The sequence below is a fragment of the Chanodichthys erythropterus genome, chromosome 21, assembly GCF_024489055.1.
Source record: "Chanodichthys erythropterus isolate Z2021 chromosome 21, ASM2448905v1, whole genome shotgun sequence".
NCBI classification, from domain to species: domain Eukaryota; kingdom Metazoa; phylum Chordata; class Actinopteri; order Cypriniformes; family Xenocyprididae; genus Chanodichthys; species Chanodichthys erythropterus.
In genome coordinates this window covers 20384005-20401489 of record NC_090241.1, presented here as the reverse complement: position 1 = coordinate 20401489, position 17485 = coordinate 20384005, and positions in this window count along the sequence as shown.

Here is a 17485-nt window from a genome sequence, read left to right as displayed (position 1 = left end):
AAACCAAGTCTTGACCCTCAAACAGGGCTTTAAAGGGATCTCAGAAAGTGAGGACAGGCCAAAATGTCTTCACTTTACTCTCTTTGCCCTCACTCATAGTCTAAAACTCAAACCTGTCCTCACAAAGATAGTTGTACAAGTACACACACACACACACACACACACACACACACACACACACACACACACACACACACACACACACACACACACACACACACACACACACACACACACACACACACACACACACACACACACACACACACACACACACAGGGGTTGGTCAATGAAACTGAAACACCTGGTTTTAGACCACAAAAATGGTGTGGTGTAGGACCTCTTTTTGCAGCCAATACACCATCAATTAGTCTTGGGAATGAGAGATGGCCTGGGGGATTTGAGCCATTCCTCTTTCAGAACAGTGGCCAGGTCACTATGTGATTTTGGTGGAGGAAAATGTTTTCTGACTTGCTCATCCAAAATACCCCAAAGTGGCTCAAAAATATTTAGATCTGGTGACTGTGCAGGCCATCAGAGATTTTCAAATTTAATTTTATGTACATCAATCCATTCTGTCACAAGATTTGCGGTGTTTATTGGTGTATTATCCTGCCACTACATGGCACCCCCTTGCCCACAGCCCAAGATTTGCAGTTTTGACACAAATGAAACATTTGGCATTAATACGAGTGTCCAAAGATTTGGTTATAGCAGCCCGACTATATGAATATTGATTGAATATTGGAGCTCCTGACGAACAGTTTTGGTGGAAACAGGAGAGTCAAGGTGCACATTTAATTCTTTATTGAGTTGGGCAGCTGTGTGTGTGTGTGTGTGTGTGGTTTCAAGTTTTTTGGATAAAAACCAGGTTAGTACCTGGACATCCCATTCAGACAGCTTCATCTTGTGTCGACAGTTACTCCTGTTGGATGTGGTACGTCCTACGTGGTGGTATGCTGACATTACCCTGTAGGGCTGGGCGATATATCGCATGCGATTGTCACACGCATTTCGTCAGTAAAGCCGGTTCCCTGATTACCGCAAAATCGCCATCACCTGCTTTCAAATGGAGCGCCATTTAATAGACAGAACCGTAGTTCAGATGAATCGCCTTCGATAATGAACGCGATATTGCGTAGCTTGTCAGTGAACTACGGTTCTGTCTATTAAATGGTACTCTCTATAGCGGTACTCTCGATACGCCACAAGACTTGCTGTCCTGGTAGATGAGTCAGTGAGACGCACACCAACAGTTTGTCCTCTTTTCAACTGTAATATGTTTCCCATTATGTTGTAAAATATTGCAATGATTTATGTACAGCTGTGCTTTTGCTCTGCTAATTCAACCTTCACACTCTGCTCTTACTGATGGAATGTAAAATCAGTGAAGATTGGCCACCAGGAATATAGGCGTAAAACCCTCAACACTATATTGTTCAGTGTTTCACTTTCATTGTCCAACCCTATATACCTGGTTTAGGTATACCCCACGTTACCCCACAAAGATGTCAATATCCAAAATCCTTGTCGTTGTGTGGACATTTTTTGGTCCCCATGAGGAAAAATGCTTACAGTTCTTAATGAATTATGTTTTTTGAAAATGTAAAAAGTTTTCTGTGATGGGTAGGTTTAGGGGTACGGTAAGGGTTAGGGGATAGAATAGATAGTTAACTGATTAGTGTGGTTCTCAACCAGGGTCCCACTAGATTACAATCAAGAAGTTAACTTTTCTTTTTTTCTTATTTGTCCACCTAAGTAACTTTTGGTTTTATTCAGCATACAGTTCTTGAAATTACATGGACAGAGCCTAAAATGAATACTTGCCAAGCGCCAGATACGAGTAAAAATCGGTGTTGGCGAGTATATGAAACTGTGTCTGTTGCCAAATGGCTGGTGAACATTTTTAGGAATTCTAACAGTGCAATGTTATAAGAACATGAACATGAACAAATGTGAAAGAAGCTCGGGACAGTTGACGGGTCAGTGCTGCATCATCATGAAAATTTAAGCCTTTTAATGTTAATATTCAAGTGCTAGAACATGCAAAACAGCACGCTGTGGGACATTTAACATCCAAAATATCCGAATTGCACATCCTGAAAGCAGCGTCTTCAGACAGTGTGCAAATACTAAGGTGATCTCTCTTCATATCTGAACATTCCACACAAATTCTTGTCCAAGCTCTTGTTCTATCCAGACTGGACTACTGTAATGCTCTCTTGGCTGGCCTTCCAGCATGCACTATCAAGCCTCTACAACTGATCCAAAATGCTGCAGCAAGACTGGTCTTCAACGAACCGAAGAGAGCGCACGTCACTCCTCTCTTCATCAGTCTGCACTGGCTGCCAGTAGCTGCTCGCATCCAATTCAAGGCTCTGATGTTTGCTTACAGAACGACAGCTGGCTCTGCACCGCTATACCTTAACTCACTACTTCAGACTTACGCGCCCTCCAGAAACCTGCGTTCTGCAAGTGAACGGCGCCTTGTGGTGCCATCACATAGGGGCACAAAATCACTCTCACGGACCTTCTCCGGGACTGTTCCTGGCTGGTGGAATGACCTACCACGCTCTATCCGAGCAGCCGAGTCTCTAGCCATTTTCAAAAAAATGCTAAAGACGTATCTTTTTCGTCAGCACTTGACCCAGTAGTAGTAGCACTTACCTTGACTAATATTCTTCTCCTATCTGTGTATTTATTTATTAAAAAAAAAAAAAAAAAAAAAAATTCGCTATGAGCACTTTACTGACATAACTGTGACTTCACTCAGCACTTACATACTGTTGTTCTCATGTTGATTTAATTGATTCTACTACTCTCATTTGTAAGTCGCTTTGGATAAAAGCGTCTGCTAAATGACTAAATGTAAATGTAAATGTCATATCTTCTTGTGCAGACAAATTCACACAAACTTCCGTAAAAAAAAAAATGCCTGTTACAGCGAGTGTCCTAGTAAACATAGTCAGTTATCTCTTCAGTTGAGAAAAAAAAATGCATGATCCGTGCAAGCATTCGATCTTAAGGCAGGAACACACCAAGCTGACGGTCGGCCGCCGGGAAGTTTTTGTTTTGTCGGCCGACTAAGTTTTCTCAGGCTCCGTCCACACGAAGCCAGGGCTTACCCTATCCGATCTTTTTTTTTCCTCATCTCAAGAAATATCTGCGTCCACACGAAACCACTGAAATGACTCAAAACGATGTAGTATACATGCCAGACCAGTATGTGGCGCTGTAAGTCTGCCACAGAGATACACTTAAAACAGCGAATAAGACTTGGAGCATGCGCATAAACCTTGTGCGCTGTATACAAACTATAGTAAAGTTTAGAAATAACGCTTTATTTTGGCTCAGTAGCTTCTGCAGCATGAACACAAGCATCTAGAGTCTGCTATGTTGTTGATGTTGCTGTTTTGTGCTGTTAGTCTGACTAGGGTCGACACGTGGGGTGATGACATCATCATTTCACAAAATATACGGATAGGCTGTCCACACGAAAACGCAAAGACGTCGTTTTCAGATTTATCCACTCTGGGACCCAGTTTCAAAAAATAGTGGTTTCACCTTCCGAAAACACCGTATCCGTGGGACGAAATGCCTATCCGATACAAAATTTATGCGTATTCACAAAAATGCATCTCAGTGTGGACGGGGCCTCAGTGTGTTCCGCACAGTCAGCTGAAGTTGGTCCTCGTCGTCTTTTTTTCAGCTGAATCGGCGTTGGAGCTCGTCGGTCCGTCAGGTCATCTGATTATTCTGATTGGCTGTTCAGATACTGCCACCTGCTGGTACGGAAAGGCATTTCATCTTACGCAGGCGCAGAACGGACGTGCTACTTGGCCGTCGACTGCAGTGCCCAAGGAAGTCGACCGGAAGTTGAAGTCGGCCAGGTGCCGCCATCTTGTAGCAGAACTTCACTTGCGTTAGCATCCCCATTGACTCCCATTCATTTTGGCGTCACTTTGACAGTGAATAACTTTACATCTGAGGCGTTTAAAGACTCCATTTGTCCATTATTTATTTCCAAAGATACACGACAATGTATAAAGGGCTCCATTACCTTCTGTGTTAGATTATGGCCCCGTAGAAACAGCTAACGATTGTGTCATAACCACTCGACTCTCTGTCGCACAGTAGCGAAATTACCGTACAGACAGGAGGAGAAGCTCGCAGACAATCGGGGAGATTATCTTAATATGGCGTACTGGCGTTACATTTTAAAATACAATACAAACTAATTAATCAGAATACTTACTCCTGCTCACTCACGCCAAAGAACTCCCCGCTCAAGCTCGCCGCCTCTGCAAGATTAACGATGGCAGTTTGCACGCACAGCTACTAGAAGATTTACATCTGTCAGACAGGTTGCTGGCGTCATCAAGCTTAGTGTGAGTCTGCGCGTCAGAAAGGGAAGTGCTAAAAATTGCTAAAAATGGGCTTCACTTGTCTCAATTGAGTTCCAATGGGGTCGCTGTGTCCATTTCTTTTACAGTCTATGGTCGACTGTTGAGTGTCGGTTTGGTGTGTCAGGGCAACTTTAGACCCAGACGCTGCCAACGTTAGCCAACCCCGCAGTTTGCTTTCGTCTCCACTAGTTCGTCGGCTTGGTGTGTTCCGGGCTTTAAAGTGACAGCATCCTAATAATCCTGCTGATGTCTGCATTTTTTATGTTAACCAAACAATATAGTTTTTGAACTTTAAAAAGGATGAAGACTATGCAGTGTTATTTATTTGATTAGCCAATTCTGTACCTGAAAACTACTGTTATTTATTTCATTTGTATCTTTGTTGTATTATGTTTATTTGTGCTATTGCTTGTAATTTGATTATTTGTTATTTGATGATTTTAACCAGAAGTAGATTTGGTACAACCTTAAATAACACATATACAGATTTTTATCACACATATATATTTTTATTTTAGTTTGTTTTGTAAATGTTGGTAGGGCAAGAACAATTTTGAACTGGTCTGAATTGGCCAGCAGAGGACATCATTACTGTTTAGCTTTTCCGGATGAAAAGCATAATGAAAGATGCTGGAATATTCTTGGTGAGCTATGTTTCAGGTTATGATTCAGTCTTTGAGTGGGTTGAAGCTTTATATACTCATACAGTTCGTGTTAAGAAAACAAAGGAAAGGAAACCCATTTTAATCTCTTCATAGTGTCTTTGCGCATGTAACAGCATCTTTTCAAAATGCTCTATCACATGCTAGTTAACAGGCCCTAAATGAGCCAGATTACCTACAAGCATAGTCTCTGCCAGCTTCATTGTGTGTTCCTTTACAGCTCCTATGCTTTGCCTCAGTGCCTGAAGGAGAAGAGCAGGCGCAATCGTTTCTCTTTCATGTGTCAATGCAGATTTTTAGTGTGTAGGAGTGCCCTACATACAGGTTCCCTAGTGTTTCTGCTGGGTATCTCTGCTTCTACCTCTCTAGTCCCACAAGATCCGACCCCTACGATTGACCTAACCAACGCAGGGTCCATCAGAGGGTCATACGCCGGAAATGATTCTTCCTCTAAGCCTAGAAATAGAGCTTGTCCAAAATTGTCAGTTCACTGTGCATTTATTTAGCTTGAGAAGTCCCACATCTATTAATGAGACCTGGTTATTTGTGCCAGTTAGCTAGTGCTGGAGCACTTCTCCGTCACTACATACGCACAACCCACATTATAGTGACCTGTCTTGAAGTAATCCAGTCATAGATGCGTTCAATAATGAAGGGTATGCAAGAGAGAGGTGTACGAGCTCCATTTTATAACATGAAATTATATTAAGTGATAATGGGAATTGTACATACAAAGCCATCACTTAAATTAAATAAATATCTCATACCCCTTATCTTGAACAAAATCCATGTAAAGACATCGTACTTTACAGTATTCTCTACTAGTGCTAATACTCAAGAACAAAACCACTGTTTTCTGCGGTGCTGCTTTATAGCTGGTACGACTTTGAATTTTGCAACATCGACACTGTTATTGAACTGAATTGTATAAACATTGAACTGACTTCAGCTGAATAATGACACTTTTGTCTTTTTTTGTTTGATTAACAATATAATCATATTTTTCAAGTAGTAGTGTTTACCTTGTCTTTATATAAATAACATATAATGTTAACCACACACTAGCCTATGCTGTTAATGTGCCCAGTTTATGGGAAATATACTGCTCTGCTTTAGGTGTAGAGTGAGGGAGATGCGGGAAATTAGATCAGGGGAGGGGTACAAAAGTACATTTACTGCCTTGTTTATTCAGGTCTAGGGTCCCATCCAGAACCGCTAACTGCTGTGAGTAAAACTAAATATATACAAACACACACACACACACACACACACACACACACACACACACACACACACACACACACACACACACACACACACACACACACACACACACACACACACACACATACAGTATAATAACACCACACCAAACCATTAGAGGTCCTAAACTGAGACCCTCTCTAGAGAATTTAAATTATAAGAGTGGTGTGCAAAACTTTTCCACTGTCTTGTTCTCAGCTGTGCTCTTAAGGCCAGTCAACGCATATGACATTCTATGTATGTATAAATCCTGTGAGTGAACATTACAAAAATCTTAAGAATATGAATTTGTCATTGTTGTGCAGCTTGCTCAATTGCGGCATTCTGTAGTGCAATATTTTTGTATAATGACCTCTATACTGTAAATTTGACTGCTGTTCCAGGCAAGCAGTCATGGCTCTTTGGCACTTTCTTCTCATTAAAAAAAAATAAAAATCATATCAGTATTTCATGACCATTTGTTTATTCATTCACCAAGACGTCATACAAGTATAATGTACAGTCAGCCAGTCATTATCGCAAAAACATCTCCTTCAGAATGATGCAACACTCCTCTGCATCCGTCTGCATCGTGATCACCCTGTCTGGATTTATTTGTGATAATGACTGCCTCAATTTACATTATTCTTTACTTATTTTTTAGCAGCCAGTTTGATTAGATATTTTCCCCATAAATATATCACTGATAGCATGTGTTGGTTATGATAAGAACTGGTAGATGTAAAGTATTTAAAAATTGAACTAATTTTAGATGATTCTTTAATAAAGTAAAAATACATTGATTTAAAGTACGTGGCTCTTATTAGGTCATTCCTAATTCTCATATGTCCCCAAGCTCTTTCATCTTAGTTATACATCTTTTTTTACTATTGTATGGGGAGACATTTTGAGAACAAGGGAAGAGATTATTGGCACTAACAGATATAGAAGTAAAATATATTAAAATTTAATACTGCTATTACTGTGATCATAGGGGTTTTATATTAAGAGCTTTGTATGCCTGTATTTGATTGGAAAGTGAGAAAAGTCAGGGGTAAGATCGAGAAATGAAAGGGTTTGTTGAACGTGCAGTTATTGAGAGCCCTTTAAGCATCAGGCATTAAATCCTTATTTTTACTTATAGCTTATTGTCTTCCTAGACTTTTAATTTACTAACTTACTTACACCAAACATGACTGCAACTGAACTTTACAGCCAGTGATGGGCATGTATGCTTTTGTTTTATGAATGAAAGTATAATAGTAATTCATTTTGTGTTCCACAGAAAAAAAAAAAAAAAAAAAAATCCAATGAGTTTTCACATAAGGCTGGCAATCTGTTAAAATAATAGTTATCTGTAGAAAGTGTGATCTGATTTAATTGTCTGATCTTATCCATGTGAATATGTGATTTCCGCCACAGTGTTTTTTTTTAAATCTACAGTATAAAAATTATGCAACTTAATTATCGAAGACACAAGGGAGTTGCATTAAAAATACATTTGGCTCAAAAATCTGAGAGGGCACGCAAGTCTGAATTGGCATGACGTTTCTGTCTGCACTTTTCAGACAGACTTGCAACAAAGATTTCACTATCTGCAAGTCTAGAACGTGATGGTCACCATGTCTCCTCACAGCCTTTATAAGCCCTGCTGATTCAGACTAGCTTGTAGTGAGATCAGCACACACTTATGAAGTTATAGCCTCTCTTGAACCCAAAACTAAAGGGTAACTGTTAGACACGTCTGCACGTGTGGAAAGTCCCCACGTCTTCATAAGCTTTTTGTAACCCTGACTCTAGTTCCGTTGCCGATGAGCGACGATGATTACAGGAGTGACCTAAACCAAAACAACATTCCTGTTGCAGAGCGATGGCACAGATTAGCGACGTGCCCGTCTGCTCTTCTCCTTTGCCTACGTGCAGTTTGCCAAGCAATGCCCTGTATAAGACGGACAAGGGTCGTCTCACACTTTCACACACCCTCATCAGCTCACTTCCTGCCTTCTTGGTGACCAAAAGGAGTTAAGCTAGACAAGCTTTTAAAGCAGATTGCAGCATCTCATATCTGCAACAAATGCTGAATATCAAGCATAAAGTACAGAAAAAGAGACTTAAGCCTCTAAAAAACTGGAATTATTTTAAGCATCTTGAGACTGTAACTTTGATGGTTTTAAAAGTTGTTTAGGTTTCAGGTCAGCGAGTTACCCGCAAAAATCACTCCTTTGTTCATTAGCTCTAATGGTTCTGACTAAGATGAAAAGATATGAAGTTATAATGAACTATTTTTACATCTTTTACTGGAAAGTGTCCTTTGGTTATGCCAGTAAGTTTTTAAAGATATAATCTGGTGTCATTATTAAAATGGCACTCTCAGAAACTGATTGATACAGATGATTATGTTACGGCTGATATTAAAATTCGTTATTATTTTGCTTAAATAGTTAAAAGGTTTTGGGACAATAAGATTTTTTAAATAAGTCTCTTATGCTCACCAAGGATGTGTTTTTTTTAAACAGTAATATTGTGAAATATCATAACAATTTAAAAAAGAAAAAAAAATGTATTCCTGTGATGGCAAAGCTGAATTTTCAGCAGCCATTCCAGACTTCAGTGTCTCATGATCCTTCAGAAATCATTCTAATATGCTGATTTGGTGCTCAAGAAACATTTCTTATTATATCAATGTTGAAAACAAATATTTTTGTGGAAACATTTTGTTCAAGATTCTTTAATAAATGGAAAGTTCAAAAGAACAGCATTTATTTGAGATAGAAATCATTAATAACAATGTAAAGTTTTTACAGTCACTTTTGATTAATTTAAATATGTACTTGCTGAATAAAAGTATTATTTTTTTCCCAAAATAAAAATAAAATGAGAATTATTGTAAAATCAATCAATTGATGTGCTACAAGTGATTTTAAGCATCACATTATAATGTACCTTATAAAAATCTATGTAAAATGTTGTAAGTTTAAATCTTGCTGAAATGTAAAAAAAAAAAATGTATTTTTATTTTTATTTTTATTGAAACTATAATGTTAAAAATGTTGTATATTATATAATGTGTTCGGATGAGAAATGCTGTGTCAAACATTGCCCCCTATGTCTCCTGTGATCGCCACTGACTAGATCTAGGCCCCCAAAATAGGGATTTAGCAACGCCTATGGGTGGACTTTGTCTTGAGGGACAATCACACCCAGTGAGAAGGGCGGTTGTGGGTGGTTTTGAACTCAGCAGCACTTGACGACCCATTTTTGACTCTTGGAGCACTGTGGCAGAATTACACGTTTACATGTAGAGCACACCCTCAGAAGATCCACAGATAAGCAGCCATTTACTGCACAATTAAGGCCTAACAGGTGCACACCCAGCACATGGACTCGCCTGCTTCTAAATCAGTTTGTGGCTGCTAGTGTGCATGCATGTACGTGAAGACTAGTGATCCAGATGCCCAGAGCCTGTCTGCCATCTATTGGAGACTAAAAAAAACGCTTGAGGGGGAAAGTAGGTCAGCAAATGTAGAGGAGGAGAGAAATGCAGGAGAAAACCCAAGATGTAAGAGAGTGGGATGATGGAGAGGGAAGACTTGAGAATATCACAGCTTGAGAATATCTCTCTTTTTTTAAATTCTCTCCCATCCCATTATATTTGCCCAAAACCTTGTTATGACAGAATAGTGTCAGCATAACTTGAATCTCTCATGAAACATTGAGAGATGTTTTACAAAGTATGTGGCTTTCACTAATAACTAGGCCTTGTCTGGCAGCAAAAGGCACTTTCATTTGTACATAACTCAAGTACAGAAGTATTTTAGGTTGAATAAATACCAACAGCACCCAGAAATTCCCTTAATTAGTTTTCAGTGGACATATGGATGTGTAATCTCTGTTGTATTCTTAGCACTGTTTGAATTAAAAAGTAAGTCTCACTACGGCTATTTTTCTGATATAAGGAAAACAGTTTCTGTTCCATTAAATGGCAGATTCATCTTCCCTGTACCTTATGCTGCATTCATTTTCCTGGATAATTCACTCAGGAGGAAACAGAAGATAAAGAATATCAAGAGTGGGGTTATAGTGATATCTATTATAGTTATTTTATTTAATATAATATATTTTTAATTTGGTTTAATTAGTGAATGTGTCATGTTGGCAAGCTGACCGCTGTAAATTACATTGAATAGCACAAGGTGGCAGTGTTTCACTGTGTTGTTCAAAACTTGGTGTAATGGCTCTTTCACGTGACCAAGACCAGAACTGCATACTGCATACAATATATAATGTACACTGCCTTTTATATATAAGAATTTGAATTAATATTTTTTAATATTTTTATTCTGTCCATTCATAATTTCAGAAATAAATAAATATATATATATATATATATATATATATATATATATATATATATATATATATATATATATATATATATATATATATTTTTTTTTTTTTTTTTTTTTTCTTCAGCCCAGTCATATAAAAGAGAGTTGATGATATTTTAATATTTTTAAGTTTATTATATTAGTTGATATTTTTGCCAGACTGAAATGTAAGGTCAGGTTGGATTAGATCAGGTCAAGCGCATTGCATTGTGGGATACAGTATTACACACAGTGTGCTCAGTTATACTGTATACTACACATTTTTGCAGATGCAGTCTGTCATCCACATATTCCATGCATATGGAAAATTTGGAAACTGAGCATTTTGCACATTACTAACTTCCTTACACCAAACATGATTGCAACTGAACTTTACAGCCAGTGATAGGCATGTATGCTTTTGTTTTATGAATGAAAGTATAATAGTAATTCATAATAGAAATTCATTTTGTGTTCCACAGGAAAAAAAAGAGTTAAAATAGAGTGCTATTCATGGCCCAGAATTCTATTTTATTGATATTATACAAGGATTAACTTGCTAACTATTTTAACTATTTTAATTATATTATTTTATTTTATGAACTTTTTATGTTAAAAATATTTATAGGTTACTCACAAAATTGACTTTTTAGCAAATGAAACCTAGCCTGGATGCCAGCCGAACATATTCGAACTGAGTATGACCACGTCAGGCTAAATTAAACCCATAAACTGGCACTTTATTGTAACAAGTCATTAGAGAGGATTATTTTCTTCAGATCTTTATTAAATATACTTGAATTATGAATGAATTTTAAATGATTGAATAATTACAGGTTCAAATTAACAAAATGTTAAAAAGGAACATGAGCTTTCAAGTTGCTGTCCAGTTGGTTAACTCTATACACACACAGACACACACACATACACAGTGTCACTGACTCTGGCATGTCCAGAGAGCTGTATTACATAACTGAGATCTTTAACAGACACATCATGAATATGCCAAAACAGGCCCAGAAGCAAAATTATCATGGACAGCTTGTCCTGTTTTATTTACATTGGATGCAGTGACAAGTAGCCAACAGCAGGGGACAGATTCATTTATATTTGTTTTTGGATGCTTTTATCCAAAGCAACTTACAGTGCATCAACATTCATATTTTAAGAATGAAATCAATGACATTGTTGTTGTTAGTATCATGCTCTGTCAGTTGAGCTACAGGTAGTTTTTTTTAATTAGCTGTTGGTTTTTTATTAAAAATTTTTTTTTTTCTTTTTAATGTAAATGTTTTTGTATGATAAGATTTGTTCATGCAGATCGCTGTGTTGCATTTTATATCTGTGGTTGTACTGTATATGTGTGTATTCTGTTGGGTTCCTGCTGTCAATGTGTTTCTAGTGTTTGTCCTCTGCAGAGAAATAATTGGACTCTTCTGTCCTGCCTGTTCTTTCATGTTTCAGATTGCTGTCTCTCTGCTTCCACCTTCTTTGACACTCTCCATCTCACTCTCTTTCATCTCTTTATTTAGCACCAAGAGACGCTGCTGATTGTGTCTAATGGACATTGATAAAGATGACTAAAGAACCTCTTACTGGATAGTTATTAAAATTGCTTTGCTGAGGTATATCATCCTTTTGTATGTGTGTATGTGCACATATGTGTGTTACTCTGTGTCTCAATGTCATTGTGTTCCCTCTCATAATAACCTGTTAGTGATGTGCTATTTTTGTATAGCTTAGCAATAGCTGCTCCTGACTGTAAATTTGGGTAGGGCAGATTCTGGGTCTTAGCGCTAGTTGATGGTAAACATTTTTTAAGCTTTGTATTCTAAGCAGCACAACTCTTTATATTTGCTGAACACATGCAGAGAGACAGAGGTCTATCGTCCCTGCATGCGTCATTCAGCCTGAGGGTGGCACTCTAATTTTGATTGACAGGCATCTTAGTGTTGCCTTAATGTAGTTTTAATTGCCTCAGAATGTTGTTTTAGATGGTTATAAGTTGTGTAACAAACAAAAAACTAAAACAGCTATATAAAGGCTATTCAAATTAGCACATTTAAACTTTCATTAATTTGATATATATGAAGAACAGACATGCTAACTAGTTACTGACCTGATGAGGACTACAGAGGCTGTCAGCGACATTAAACGTCATCATGCCGTACAGGACATGCTGCATTCCAGATGAGGTTGGGACCTGGGAATATCCCAAATTAAATGTCCCACTTCAGACCTCAGTGAATTCCAGTCATCACACATTACATTCACATATTGACCACATGATGTCGCCATGACACAGTGAGAGAATATCATGTTTTTGTGCCAGTTATAGAATAAAAATAACATAAATCGCTTTGAAAACAGCTGATGAAAAAGCAAAAACAAAGGTATCATTACATAAACTTAATGTTTAACATTAAAGTTTGTTTTTACGTTTATGCTCATTGGAAGTGACGTCAAATGACGTGTCTCGCTGAGGTCGGGGCTGATCGATGTTCACACGCCGAATGTCCAACTTTGAGTGGCGTTCCAAACATTATTTCCTAGAAGGAGGTGGGGAAAATCCAAATTCCGATCTGTCTGGAACGCAGCGTCAGTCCACCTTTACAGCCTAGTTATACTTATAACTGCGCTCTTACGTTCTAATTCAAACTTTCAGGGAAAATGTTTTTAGATAAAGACTGAAAGAGTTGTTGGAAGTGTTGGTAATGTTGAAATTGTGCGACCATCGTCGTGTAGTTCGCTTATAGAATACTGTATGTTTAGCTTTTTGCTTCTGGCGACTGCATTTTGGCTTCAAAATTCATACAAGTTGTGTTCATCTGTGAAATTTTTCTTGATGGACAAAATGTGTATCATAAACTTTTGTTGATTTTTGACTCTTGTTATTTACTGCAATAATCCAAAAGCCTATGGGAAAATCCAGCGTGATGCTAACTGCCGATTGGCCTACAAAGTAACGTCATAGATCCATCACTCTCTACATGCCTGCCGAATCCATACGCTAAATTTTAATATATCCTGCTCACTTGTTTTGAAAGCATTAGAGGTAGGCTACAAATTTATAACATACAAGTACAATTGCCTGAGAGGTCAGGATTTTATTGATATCCAACAATTCAAATCATATAATTCCCAGAAACATAATGTTTAGTCCAAGAATTCACACGCAATGTATGATTCTCATTTTGAGTTCTCTGAAACCATTTGTATGATTTTGTATAGGTTACTCCTTCAATCCCATAATGCACTGCATTGAAAAGTTGACAAAAGTGTCTCGTCAAATGGAATCATGTTGGCCTATGTGACAAAACTGTTTGCAACACCTCCACAGTATCTCCAGTATCAGAGTCCGAATTCACATTATATAGGGAATAGTGGGTGAGGAGATTATTTCTGATACAGCTACACTTTGTTTATTGTTTTTGCCTGCTTCCCTGAGCTTTCTTCCTTCTTCTCTCTTTCATTTAAAGGTGCTGTAGAATGTCTTTTTAAAAGATGTAATATAAGTCTAAGGTGTCCTCTGAATGTGTCTGTGAAGTTTCAGCTCAAAGTACCCCATAGATGTTTTATTATTAATTTTTTTAACTGCCTATTTTGGGGCATCATTAAATATGAGCCGATTTAGGCTGCTTGAGCTTGCCTTTAACAGCATAAACAAAGTTCACACAGCTAATATAACCCTCAAAATTGTTCTTTACAAAGTGTTCGTCATGCAGCATGTCTAATCGCGTAAGTATGGTATTTATTTGGATGTTAACATTTGATTCTGAACGAGTTTGAGGCTTTGCTCCGTGGCTAAAGCTAACATTACACACTGTTGGAGAGATTTATAAAGAATGAAGAGGTGTTTATGAATTATACAGACTACAAGTGTTTAAAAAATGAAAATAACGACAGTTTTGTCTCCGTGAATACAGTAATAAACGATGGTAACTTTAACCACATTTAACAGTACATTAGCAACATGCTAACGAAACATTTAGAAAGACAATTTACAAATATCACTAAAATATCATGATATCATGGATCATGTGAGTTATTATCGCTCCATCTGCCATTTTTCGCTATTGTCCTTGCTTGCTTACCTAGTCTGATGATTCAGCTGTGCACATCCAGACATCCTGCCCTTGTCTAATGCTTGAACATGAGCTGGCATATGCAAATATTGGGGGCGTACATATTAATGATCCCGACTGTTACGTAACAGTCGGTGTTATGCTGAGATTCGCCTGTTCTTCAGAGGTCTTTTAAACAAATGAGATTTATATAAGGAGGAAACAACAATGTTAGAGACTCACTGTATGTCATTTCCATGTACTGAACTCTTGTTATTTAACTATGCCAAGATAAATTCAATTTTTAGTTCTAGGGCACCTTTAAGTTATTTGTTTGTGAAAGTAGGTGTGTGTTTACACACCTATCCAGTCCTTTTACTTTTCCCCACAAATATCCTTTGATAAATATTTTGTACCCCAGGCAGGTTTGGGAGGATCTAATTAGAATGATTTCTGAAGGATCATTTGACATTGAAGACTGGAGTAATGATGCTGAACATTCAGCTTTGCCATCACAGAAGTAAATTACATTTCAAAATATATTAATATAGAAAATAGTTATTTTAAATTGAAATTATATTTCACAATATTACTGTTTTAATGTATTTTGATCAAGTAAATGCAGCCTTGTTGAGCATAAAAGACTTAAATCTTACCGACTCCAAACTTTTAACCAGTAATGTGAAATATTTAATATATGCATATATCAAAATTTAAAACAACAATGTGATTTTTTTTTAAATATATTTAAATGTTATAATATTACACACAGCAATAACATCCCTTTAGTTCGGGTTTTTTCAGCTTATAAATAGTGTGTTTGTCTGTACAGCTCTTTCTCCCTGTGCTGTTAAGAGAGCAGCCAGTTTTCCTTGGCACTACTGACTACATGTCAAAGTGAGATACAGAAAAATTACAGTTTGTGCTTTTAGTTTACTGCATTAACATAGGGATTAGACCTTAAGGCTTTATTTAGCAACTTGTAAATACACAGACACAAACACATGTGCACCTGCACACTGGAATGATAAGATCTGGTCTACTGGGAGGTGTAGGGGGGTTATAGAGGTGGGGTAAAATGGATGGAGTGGGGGAGGGGTGAGATACACAGACAGCATCTGCTATAATAGGATGGTGTGAGTCTGGGTGTGTTTTGTTTTAGGGCAGATTGTGTTGATTGGGAATAATACTGACTGAGGATTTGACCACATTTTCAGGATTTAGAAGAAGCTAAATGTAATTTAAAAGCTGAAACTGAAAAAATGTCTCCCCGTCAATGCCTGGGTCACTATGGCCCTATACTCAACTTTTTTGTAAATGTTCAACATAAATAATTAGACATTTATGGCTTGCAGTGTGTTCAGACAGGCAGAAGACTACAGACAGAGGGCGCTAGAGACAGACAGCGATAAGGGAAAGAGATTTTCACATGGACCAGAGCATGACTGAGGTGAACAGAGGCTTGAGAATGAAACAGCGTCTCATGTCTTATCCAAGCCTGACTGAAAATAAAGAGTGTGTCAGGGTTGAGAATAGCGACAGATTCACACATATTTGTATTATTACAGTTCTTAAGGAGAGAAACTCAGTTTAAAACAACTTAATACTGATAAAACATACATATGCTCATATTAATTATTTTCATTAGCTTGCCGTGTTTGTTCTGTTATTTGTGGTTTCAGTGCTGCTGCAGTATTCTAGATGCAGATATTTCTTTGCTACTGAAATAGCAAAGGCATCTTATCAAAAGCAATTTATTTATTTTTTCTGCTGGCCTTGTTAAATTGCTCTCAACACATTTTTAAATGAATTTAAATTCATAAGTACATTTTAAAGAAAGTACTTTTATTCAGCAAGCATGCATTAAAGGATTAGTTCACTTTAAAATGAAAATTTCCCAAAGCTTTACTCACCCTCAAGCCATCCTAGGTGTACATTATATGACTTTCTTCTTTCTGATGAACACAATCAGAGAAATATTAATAATTATCTTGACACATCTGAGCTTTATAATGGCATTGAACAGGGTTCACGAGTATGAGCTGAAGAAAGTGATCCATCCACATCCCTCCATTATACATACTCCACACGGCTCCGGGGGGTTAATAAAGTCCTTCTAAAGCAAATCGATGCCTTTTTGTAAAAAAAAAAAATCCTTATTTAACAAGTTATGAAGTAAAATATCTAGCTTCCGCTAGACCGCCTTCTGTATTCAACATACGAAGAAATTGTAAAACTCTTGCAGTTCAAAACGCTTACGCTACATCCTATGCCTTCCCTATTCAACTTGCGGAAAAACTGACGCAACACCAGTTTACACTTTCTTCGTAACTTGAATATGGAAGGCGGACTGGGCGAAGCTAGATATTTTACTTCATAACTTGCTAAATATGTTTTTTTTTTTTTTAAACAAACGCATCGCTTCACTTTAGAAGGCCTTTATTAAACCCCCAGAGAAATGTGGAGCACATGTTTGAACACGGGTGAGTAAAGCTTGGGGTAATTTTGATTTGAAAGTGAATTAATCCTTTAAGTTGATCAATTAAATTGACATTAAAGCCATTTATAATGTTCTTTAATCTTTCTGTTCATCTCATTTTAGGGTAAAAATGTGTCCACAAAAATATTAAGCAGCACAACTGTTTTCAGCTGTGATAATAATAATAATAACTGTTTCTTAAGCACCAAATCAGCATATTAATATGATTTCTGAAGGATCATGTGACACTAAAGACTGAAATAAC